The sequence below is a fragment of the Procambarus clarkii genome, chromosome 8, assembly GCF_040958095.1.
Source record: "Procambarus clarkii isolate CNS0578487 chromosome 8, FALCON_Pclarkii_2.0, whole genome shotgun sequence".
Lineage (NCBI taxonomy): Eukaryota > Metazoa > Arthropoda > Malacostraca > Decapoda > Cambaridae > Procambarus > Procambarus clarkii.
This window is the reverse complement of record NC_091157.1, coordinates 8160473-8171324: the sequence shown is the minus strand read 5'-3', so window position 1 is coordinate 8171324 and position 10852 is coordinate 8160473. Positions and strand designations below refer to the sequence as shown.

The following is a 10852-nucleotide window of genomic DNA, read 5'->3' as shown; positions in this document are numbered from 1 at the left end:
TGCCTACCCACTAAGCCATAAAGACTACAAGAGTTAAAAATTTTGCTGGAATAACTCTTCAGGATTGATTGGGGGCAGGGGGGGCCTTTTTTTCATGCTTTCACAAGTGCTTTATAAAACATAACACCGTTAGTCAAGTTGCAACTCTCACCAGACCTCCATAGAGCAGACAACGAATCCCAGTTGTCAACCTTTCCACTTTTACCCTTCGAGCTTTCCAACCCAGGCCTCGTACAAGCTCTCGGTCTCCAGCCACCGCAAGCACTTGTGTTCTTTATCAGACTCCCTCAGCCGCACGTGACAAGCATCCTCGTCTCGACCTGTCACGACACCATTGTATGATTTCTAATATCCTATTGTAGCCAAACTATATGAAATAAACTCAAAACCACCATCCTCTTTGACTGTTCTCGCCCTAAATCATGTGTGTTACCGATTTATCTAAAAATATTTGTTGATAATTACTTGATAACTATATTCCCAGTGAAATATAAAACATTAGTCAGATAATTGCAAAGGCTTTTTTCACCTTGGCTGTCAGTCCTATTACTGTATATATATACTGTCACTGCATTTTGTCAGTGCTTTTAAAGACTTATTGAAATTCACAGGAATTCAAGTTCTTAAGTATTTAGTGTTTCTTTTCATTGGTCATGTTTTCACATAATGCTATACACCTGATATACTAGTTTACAGTACTAGTACAGTATTAGGAAACTTGACCATGTACATGATACTTTTTAATATACTTCAGTGAATAAAATAGATATGTAAAATCCAGACACCACATACCATTTTATCTGAAATTATGACTAATATAATAGTTGAGTGTGTCTTATTTCTATTTTTAAACATCTAGCAATTAGTGTCTAGGGTTGGGTGAATCATTACTCTAAGTTACCTGTCTTAAGTGCCTATATCTGGCAAATTCTGATAATTACTGTCATACTGGTGGATGCCACCTGCTGACTACATTTGTGTAGTTTGTAGTTCTAACTTCTTGAAATTGTGTAGCTTTAACATGAGGTTAAGTCTATAGTTTAATATACTTATTATATATGCAGCTTAAGTCAACTACATTGTCTGTGATGTTATGTTGCATAATGCATATGAGACATTGTCCATACCAAAGAGATTCTGAAGCTCTTATTCTGTACATCAAATACGTTTTATAATGGATGTTATGATAGTTGTACGAGGCCAATGTCTTGAGAGTTAGGTGCTTCAGATGCTTTACATGTTGACTGAGGTACCTTCTTACCTCAGAATTATTGTAAGGTCATGAAAAACAATGAATTACCTGCAGTATTGTAATTTGTCTACTTCACTTGTATCTTGATCCCAAATTTGCTTTGCCTACTGGGTAAGTTTTAGTACCTGAGCCCTTGAGTGACTCTATATATTCAGGAACACTGCAATTAGTCCACAGGCACCGCTCCTGTGCCAGGTAAGTCCACTATGGGCTCACCATAGCCCGTGCTACTTGCCCCGCTCCTGTGCCAGGTAAGTTACGGGCTCACCATAGCCCGTGCTACTTGGAACCTGTTCCGAGTAGCTGAATCTATAACAACAACAAGTGCAATAGTCCCGGAGGACACATACCGCTCCTGTGTCAGGTAAATCCACTACGGGTTCACCATAGCCCGTGCTACTTGCCCCGCTACTGTGCCAGGTAAGCTACGGGCTCGCCATAGCCCGTGCTACTTGGAACTTGTTCCGAGTAGCTGAATCTATAACAACAACATGCAATTAGTTCATTTACGGACTATTCATCCCCGTGCCATCTCCTGGGTGGCTTAATCTTTATCAATCAATTAGTTCATCATCATTGCTCACAGGATGGGTATGGATGGGCATAACAAATTAACTAATCTAGCGCTAACCGTATTTTGTGTCCTTGTAACAAATAATAAAAGCCTATCAACAAAATCTGCAAGCCTATCGACCGCCCAAACCGGATGCCATTTTGCAATATATTTGAGCCATAAGTTGAGGCAGGGTACAGTAGTTATGATACCAGAGGACCTTTTACTAAGTATAAGATAACCTTTATAAGGACACTATATGAAAAGAACTGTATGACACTATATGACATCGTAAAGAGTTTGGGATCAACTAAATAGACAAATACTGAAAGCCTAAATTCAAATTCTGTAATTGTACCTTTATCATGTTAACTATAATAACCATTTATTGTATTATAATTTGTATTGTATTTGTAGGAAGGAGCCAAAGACCAGGAAATTCAAGTCGACGAATAATTACAATGTAATTGCATCATAACGATTACTTTAGCAATTGGTGATGATGGAGTAGTTATGGAGAGGCGGGAGTGTGCACACGTGTGGTGAGGGTGTGAGGGGTCACCTCACTTCTCTCTCTGACTGTGTACACTTCCTGCACATAAGTTAGATCTGAATCAGTGTGTGACCGGGGACGGTGACCCCTATAATGGCGGGGGGGGGGGGGGGGCACCATGGATATACTCCCACGCCTCGCCAACAACACGTCCATTAGACAGGAACAGGACTCTACCCAAGACAGGAATGTCAGACGGACCTCTACAGGAGACTCGAGTGGGTATTCCCGTCATCCTCATCACATCAGCAACAGGTTAGTGTCTTCACGCACTCCTGAGTCATTAGTAGGGCCTCGGTCGAGGCTTCAACACTGAGGGCCTAGTGTAACCCGTCCTCACACTAGGATGGTTAAAGCGGCGGCCGTCATACCCAGACAACCCGTTCATACACTAGGTTGGTTAAAGCAGCGGCCGTCCATACACTAGGCTGGTTAAAGCAGCGGCCGTCATACCCAGACAACCAGTCCATACACTAGGATGGTTAAAGCAGCGGCCGTCATACCCAGACAACCCGTCCTCACACTAGGCTGGTTAAAGCAGCGGCCGTCATACCCAGACAACCCGTCCTCACACTTGGCTGGTTAAAGCAGCGGCCGTCCTACCAAGATGCATTCATCAATTTTAACATACTGTGTATTAAACATTGGTGTGTTCTCATATATAAATTAATATTATTATTCATAACAATTCTATGTATAGTTAGGCAAAGGTTAGGTTAAGTGTTTTATATTTTCTCAAATATAAATTTATATTATAATATGTTGTTGTTTTAGATTTAGCTACTCACAACGAAATGTCCATGTAGCACGGACTATGGTGAGTTATTATTATTATTATTATTTATGTGAGTTATAATCACAACAAAATCGTGAAGTTGTTATTTAGTCAGAGTTGATTTGTGTTTGTAATTAGGCAGGTATTTTCTCCCCTGATTCTATATATTGGCTTACCTTTAAACAGCGATAAATCTTATTTCTATGAATTTAAAATTTAGATTTGTTAGTGAACAAATCCACAAGGGGCGTGACAAGGATTCGAACCTGCGTCCGGGAGCATCCCAGACACTGCCTTAATCGACTGAGCTACCACAGGGTAAAAAGGGTTGAAACTGAAGTTCTACTGAACTTACTGGATCCCGTAGCCTCTCCGAGGCACAAACCAGGCTTTTACACCCCCCCCCCCCTGTACCCGAGCTATGTCAACAGGCCGTTCTCCCTCTTCGCCCTTACATCATCACACACAGAGATCACAATAACGTGATGCATCAAATGAACAAATCCACAAGGGCTATGACGAGGATTCGAACCTGCGTCCGGGAGCATCCGGACCTGTCGTAGCTCAGTGTCTGGGATGCTCCCGGACGCAGGTTCGAATCCTCGTCACGGCCCTTGTAGATTTGTTCATTTGATGCATCACGTTAGTGTGATCTGTGTGTGTGTGTAGATTTGTTAGTGTCTTTTAAACGATATAATATACATAGGCAATCTCAAGAAAATAATATAAATTAGTGTTGAAACATAGTGTGACAGCCAGGGTAAAGATACTGGAAAATCTTACACATATTATTCAATCTCATCTCCCTAATAGCTCTTATTTAAATGGTAGTTTGATATCCAATGTGTATTATAAAGCTTCTTCAATGATGTTGTATTATACGATCTAAACAGTTCCTGTGCTTGAAGGAAACACGCCTTAGTAGGTTTTTTAAAAACTTTAAAGTTACAATAATAATTATTAAATGTATAGTTACATATTCAAATATAATAACTTTTATATAGTAACCAAAGTAACTTACATAAAGTAACTACATATAGTAACTATTTAATATATAGTTACAAGTAATAAATTCTTAGTTCTGCGGTTGGAAGAAAACGCTCACAGAGTGGGGGATTTATTTTATTTTATAATAATAATAATTAATTATTTAAATACAAATAATTAATTAATAATAATAATCATTAATGATTAAATACTTGATAATCCTTAAATGAAGAAGCATAATAGCTCATTATAACGAATAAATAAATGATTAAAGTGGAATTAATTATGTTGACTAATAATGATTAGTGAATAACCATAAATTAATATACAGAATAAAATTAATGGATAGCCGTTATAATGATCAAATACAATGAAGAGAAATCTCTAATTGAAAGTTGTATGATTGAATTACGGTAATTCCAATTCTTGGTATTCTTGGCTTATCACTTTGGGGGTTCCGTCGGAGCACCCCCAATCCCGTGAGGGCCAGCGGCGCGGAACCCCCACCCCCGAAGGGCGAGTGGAAGCTGGCTGCCATAAGTAGGAACATGACTTCTCGCTACCGTGGCCGTAAGCGTGCCCGTATGCCCGGAGAGGCCATTAAAAAACAATCAGGTTTTCCTGACTGAAAAAGGTATCATTCCGGGTCTACTAGGCAGATGCTGCTAACTGACGCAGCTCGCTTGGTGGGCCGACGGAGCGCCATCTTGACGAGCCGTGGAGCTGAGAGGCGGGAGGGCCCACCTACTGTGCCCTGGGAGGAGTACCTACTGCCGGGGTTTGGTCTCCATGCAGGGAGCGCTTTCCACCATGGCGAATGACTGGTCGGTCTCGTGTATATCTTCATCGTAGTAGCCCGCCCTCACAGGGACCAGTCCTGGAAGGCTGGCCCCAGGGCGGGGACCTTAATTTATTAAATAATGTATACAGAGCAACTGCTGTACCACAATATAAATGATGTCGTATAACATGACTGAGTAGAATGCCAGTACTGCAAAGATGCAACTAAAGAAATAAGTCGTAGTACATTAACAGTGCCTAGTGCCAGTTAGCCGAAGCAATGTTGCAGTACTCGCAATCAGCTTAATGTTATAATTAAAGACAACACCAGAGTTAATTGAGTGGCACAGCCAGTACAGTATGTATAAAATATTTTCTGCATACACAGAGGGCATAGAAAAGAATAGATAAGAATTTCCAGGGTAATGATATGCTAGTGCCTAGTTTACATGTAAAGTCTACAACCCCCAACTTGCACTACAAGTGAGCACTTGACATATGGTAAGTAGCTGTGGGCAGCCCTAGACTTGGGGATCCGGCGCAGCACCCCCAATCTTAGTTGTTTCTAATGATAATATAAAGATAAGCTTAGTTGATATCTTATCAAACGTACAGCTTTGCCATATCTCATATTTGAGCAGAGTGAATATAAACCTTATATAAGCATTAAAGATTGGCTTGTATAATTCAGTGTTAGATGAGTTAGGGTATTTTAACTGAGATATGTAACTACGTCTACTGTCAGAAGTGTAACATATCACTTTGGGGGATTCCGACGGAGAACCTCCCAATTAAAACAACGTGATAACCATGTAAAAAGAGCCGAGTACAAGGTTGACAAAGGTATGAAAGTTCAAGTATGTTTATCGAGACAAGACAAAAATTCGGGGGTGGGGGTTCCGCGTCGCTGGCCCTCACGGGATTGCGGGTGCTCCGACGGAACCCCCAAAGTGATAAGCCAAGAATACCAAGAATTGGAATTACCGAAAATTCAATCTTGCCACTTTCATTTAGAGATCTCTCTTCATTGTATTTGATTTAATCATTATAACGGCTATCCATTAATTATATTTTTGTGTAATAATTTGTGGTTATTCACTAATCATTATTAGTCACCATAATTAATTCCACTTTAATCATCTATTTATTCGTTATAATGAGCTACTAGGCTTCTTCATTTAAGGATTATCAATTATTAAATCATTAATTATGACTATTATTAATTAATTATTTGTTTTAAATAATTAATTATTATTATAAAATAAACAAGTCCCCCACTCAGTGAGCGTTTTCTTCCAACCGCAGAAAAAATACATCTCAGAGGGATAGAGTAGCTTAAGCTATTTCTACCCCCCCCCCTCTATTTTAAGTCCCTCAAGGGGCGCACAAATTCCAACCCGTTCTCGCAAATTTAATAAGTCAATATTGACTTATTAAATATGTGCATAGGTGACATACTTAACATAATAGTTTCCCTTGAAAAGCTTCATAGAAAACACCGACCTTACCTAACCTACTTAGTATGTTAAGATAAGCATCTTATTGCTTCGTAATTACAATTATTACCTAACCTATACCTATAATAGGTTAAGTAACAATTGTAATTACGAAGCTATAAGATGCTTATTTTAACATACTAAGTAGGTTAGGTAAGGTCGGTGTTTTCTATGAAGCTTTTCAAGGGAAACTATTATGTTAAGTATGTCACCTATGCACATATTTAATAAGTCAATATTGACATTAAATTTGCGAGAACGGGTACCAACACACAAATCACAATACAAAAATCCCATTTAACATTACAGGTTAATATAGTAAGCGCAGCATATAAGTGTTACACTCTTGGGACAAAATTCTTGTAGCTCCTACGTATTCTGTCTATCATACCATTATCACACATCCAAACAATTTGATGTGGTACACTACTTTTATTTCCTTATTTCTATAGTTATCAATAAGTTGACATTCTAATACATAATGTTCTAAGGTGTGGGAGTGCGGTATACTACATAATTTACACTCCTTTGAGAGAGGTCCGGTTGTTGTTGTTTAAGATTCGCTACCTGGAACAAAGAGTTCCAAGTAGCACGGGCTATGGCGAGCCCGTAGTGACTTAGGTGCGGGTTGTTATAGATTCAGCTACTCGGAACAGGTTCCAAGTAGCACGGGCTATGGTGAGCCCGTAACTTACCTGGCACAGGAGCGGGGCAAGTAGCACGGGCTATGGTGAGCCCGTAGTGGACTTACTGGCACGGGAGTGGTGCCGTCTCTGTTAGGTGCGGGTCCAGCCCCTCCCTTATAAGCGCTCCAGCCCATGCGCGCGCAGCCGAAGCGACATGGGCGGCGGGCCTCTTTCCTTTTTTATTCAGTTTGGTTTTTGTGTTCATTCATAATTCATTAGTTTGTCCTTCATACAGAAACCTTTCCGCTTCCAAGCTGGGAGATAAAGTTCATGGGTCGGTCGCTGGGAGATTGACATAAATACTTCTAAGTACAATCAAGCTGAACATGAAATAATATACCGAGAAATTCAAAGTTAATTAAAATTAAATTCTTCAATAATAATACATTAGTTGGTCGGAAAAAGTTCTGTTAAAGAATTAACGAAAACTTGAAACGAAAAAAGTTAGATTGTATACTATTATATACATATAATATAATATTAATATTAATAGAAAATATTTTAAATATTTGTAATATTTTATTACGTAATTAATATAGCTCTAATACTCGTGCTTTTTGGCCTTTGTGGGTCAGCGACTGCTCTTCTAACCTAATTTCCTGAAATATTGCGGCTTTTACAACAGAGATTGGGATGAACATATCCAACTCAATTTTTTCATAAGTAAAGTTTTCGCGTATAAAGTGCCCCGTCATGCAACATATTTCCTACTGTCGTATTCAGACAAAACTGATAACACCTCTCGCAACGAAAAAAGTTAGATTGTCTATTCTGATCAGTTGTATCCAGGCGGCCGGACCGACAACATCTCTCCATTATCACACACAAAACTTCACAAGTGTAACTTCAGTTCAACAGCTATCATAATCCTCTCATCACACACTAAATAGAAAACGAAATACAGTTGAGCTGGAAGGATTCCTGGTAGAAAAGCGCCCAGTTGTATTCTGGCGGCCGAAGCGAGAGCATCTCTCCACCATCACTCTGAAAAAACACAAAAACATTAAATGGAAAATAATGTAGTGGCTGAATCCGTACAAAATAAATAAAAATATAAACTTTGTAACATACAGGAATTGTTAGCATCAAACACGGAATGAAAACGTGAAACCTTCTGGATATTCCTCAAGAATATATATGTAGAAATTTGTAAATAATGTTTATCCTTTGTGTTGGAAAAATGGCCACTGCTTATTTGAAAGAAGTGGGGGAATTTCTGGGAAGGAGAAAAACATTTACGCAGCGCTCTGTGAGAGCTGCGCGCGCAGTGTGTGTGTGTGTGTGTGGGGGGGGGGGGGGGGCGTGTAGGGGGCATATTTAAGCAAACGCACGAGGAGTCTCTCCACACCATTTGGTCACCACTTGGTCCGGGAGACATCTCCCGTCACGCAGGGTGCAGTTCCGCCTCCACAGATCTCCAGTATCATCTTTTGATACTGGTAATGGCTCGAAAGGGTCACCACTTACGGGCTATTCATGCCCGTGCCACCTCTTGGGTGGCTTAATCTTCATCATCGAGTCTCTCCCTCAGTTACGTTCCAGCTCCGGCCCGCATCGCTTCGAAACACCCGCCCTCCTCCCTTGACTGCAGAACAACTAAGCCCAATAGAGCTCCTCTCGCCTTCTTTTATGCACACATTTCTAGTATGCACAAATTCGGGGGGTGCTGCGCCGGATCCCCAAGTCTAGAGCTGCCCGCAGCTACTTACCATATGTCAAGTGCTCACTTGTAGTGCAAGTTGGGGGTTACAGACTTTACATGTAACCTAGGCACTAGCATATCATTACCCCTGGAAATTCTTATCTATCTTTTCTATGGCTTCTGTGTATGCAGAATATATATTTTATATACATACTGTACTGGCTGTGCCAATCAATTTATAACTCTGGTGTTGTCTTTAATTATAGCATTAAGCTGATTGTGTGTACTGCAACATTGCATTGGCTAACTGGCACTAGGCTCTGTTATTAATGTGCTACGACTTATTTCTTTAGTTGCATCTTTGCAGTACTAGCATTCTACTCAGTCATGTTATACGACACCATTTATATTGTGGTACAGCAGTTGATCTCTATACTATAATTAATAAATAAGTCCCCCCACTATAATTAATAAATAAGTCCCCCCATTCTGGCTTGTGTCTTTCTCCCCGATCAGAAATATCGAAGATTTTGGCAGTCGCGGCCCGGCAGCAGCGTTATATTATTATTATTAAATATTGTTATTTAAAATAAAAAAAAATCGTATTTTTAAATCATCATACATATAATATTTATGATTGTTACGTATTTTTTTATTATTGCTACATACAAATATTGTTTATTATATTATTAGTGGCTTTAGGTATTGTATGTACTATCTCTATCTATAAATCCAACTTTATGTTTACAAATCATCTATGTACTTTTCCTGAATAAAAAAATTGAATTTTGAATTTTTGAATTTGAATAAATATGAGTCCTTCATACAGAATAAGGTAAAGAAAATACATTGTTTGAGATAAGTCTTGTAGAAATTGGTACTTGTAATGTAATGTTTCCATGATTCAGAGCTTCGCTTTTGTGAAAATCGTGAAGTTGGTATTTAGTCAGAGTTGATTTGTTTTTGTATTGAGGCAGGTATTTTCTTATGTATGGTTTGAGGTACCTTGAGTTCTGTGACTATTTCATACACTCATGAATATTGGAATATATTCTTGTGCTGTACTCAGATTTTGCTAGTGGGGGCTCAGCCTCGCATTTCATGTTAGATAAGATATGATAATATAAAGCACGGGGGTAGAAATAGCCTAAGCTACTCTATCCCTTTGAGATGTATTTATTGCTTATTTCAATAAACATACTTGATAAGATAAATAATACGATATGTTATCTCCTGATTCCATGTATGACTAACCATCCTGTGAGATGGAATATTAGATGAACTTATAGCTATTTTTTTTTATCTACACTGCGTAATCTTTCATATAAAATAGGTAGCAGCACATTGCTGTGTATACCTAAGCTTGTTAATAAAAGAGATAAATTTTTTATAAGTATTTTTTATTATAAATATTGTCATCATTATAAATACTTTCATAATTATCAATATATTTTTATTTAAAAAATTATCATAAATTTGTATATTAAATTTCAAAACTTCAAATATAAAATTTCAAAACTTCAAATATCAAACTACAAAACCCTAAGTTCTTACATTCTTGTAAAGCCACTAGCACGCATATAATTTCGGGCAGATAATGCCTTCATAAAACATTATTATTGAGAAAATTCACTGGGGCTCCGAAGTTTTTTTTTTTTTCTACCACAGACGTGGCCATACATTTACAATGCTAACCAGAATATATACATTTTCTTCTGTCCTCCATGGACAGGGTGAAAGATTTGTCAAACATACAGTTCAGAGATTTATTGAACAACCACAGAATGTGATCGTAGTGCTTTTAAAATGTTAGGCTCAGCTACATACGTAAATACATAGATTTATGAATGCATTAATGTGAATTTATAATGGTGAAATGCAATTCTGATCAGCTTTATACTTTATACACATACATATATACACATACATACACATATATTTGTCTCAGTTACTCTGACAAGGTGAGATAGCTGACAAGGGGCTCCGAAGTAACGGAAGCTCCAAGGCTGCCCCAAGAGCACACTCTACCAAGGTGCCAACCCGTCCTCTTAAAAATAACGTATAGCATAGCTCGTATGCGCGCTATGGCTGAAAATGGACGTAATTTAAAGTGAAATCGGCTTAACTT

At 38.6% G+C, this 10852-nt stretch overlaps 1 protein-coding gene across 1 annotated transcript in view; it reads left to right on the top strand.

The window, feature by feature from the left end:
* Positions 1-2489: 2489 nt before the first annotated feature.
* The window catches only part of Ufsp2 (UFM1 specific peptidase 2), a 40721-nt gene continuing 32358 nt past the window's right edge, over positions 2490-10852 (top strand). Inside the window, exon 1 of the mRNA XM_069317041.1 lies at positions 2490-2613. The gene's annotated coding sequence lies outside the window, so the exon portion shown is untranslated. The remainder of the gene's footprint in view (positions 2614-10852) is intronic.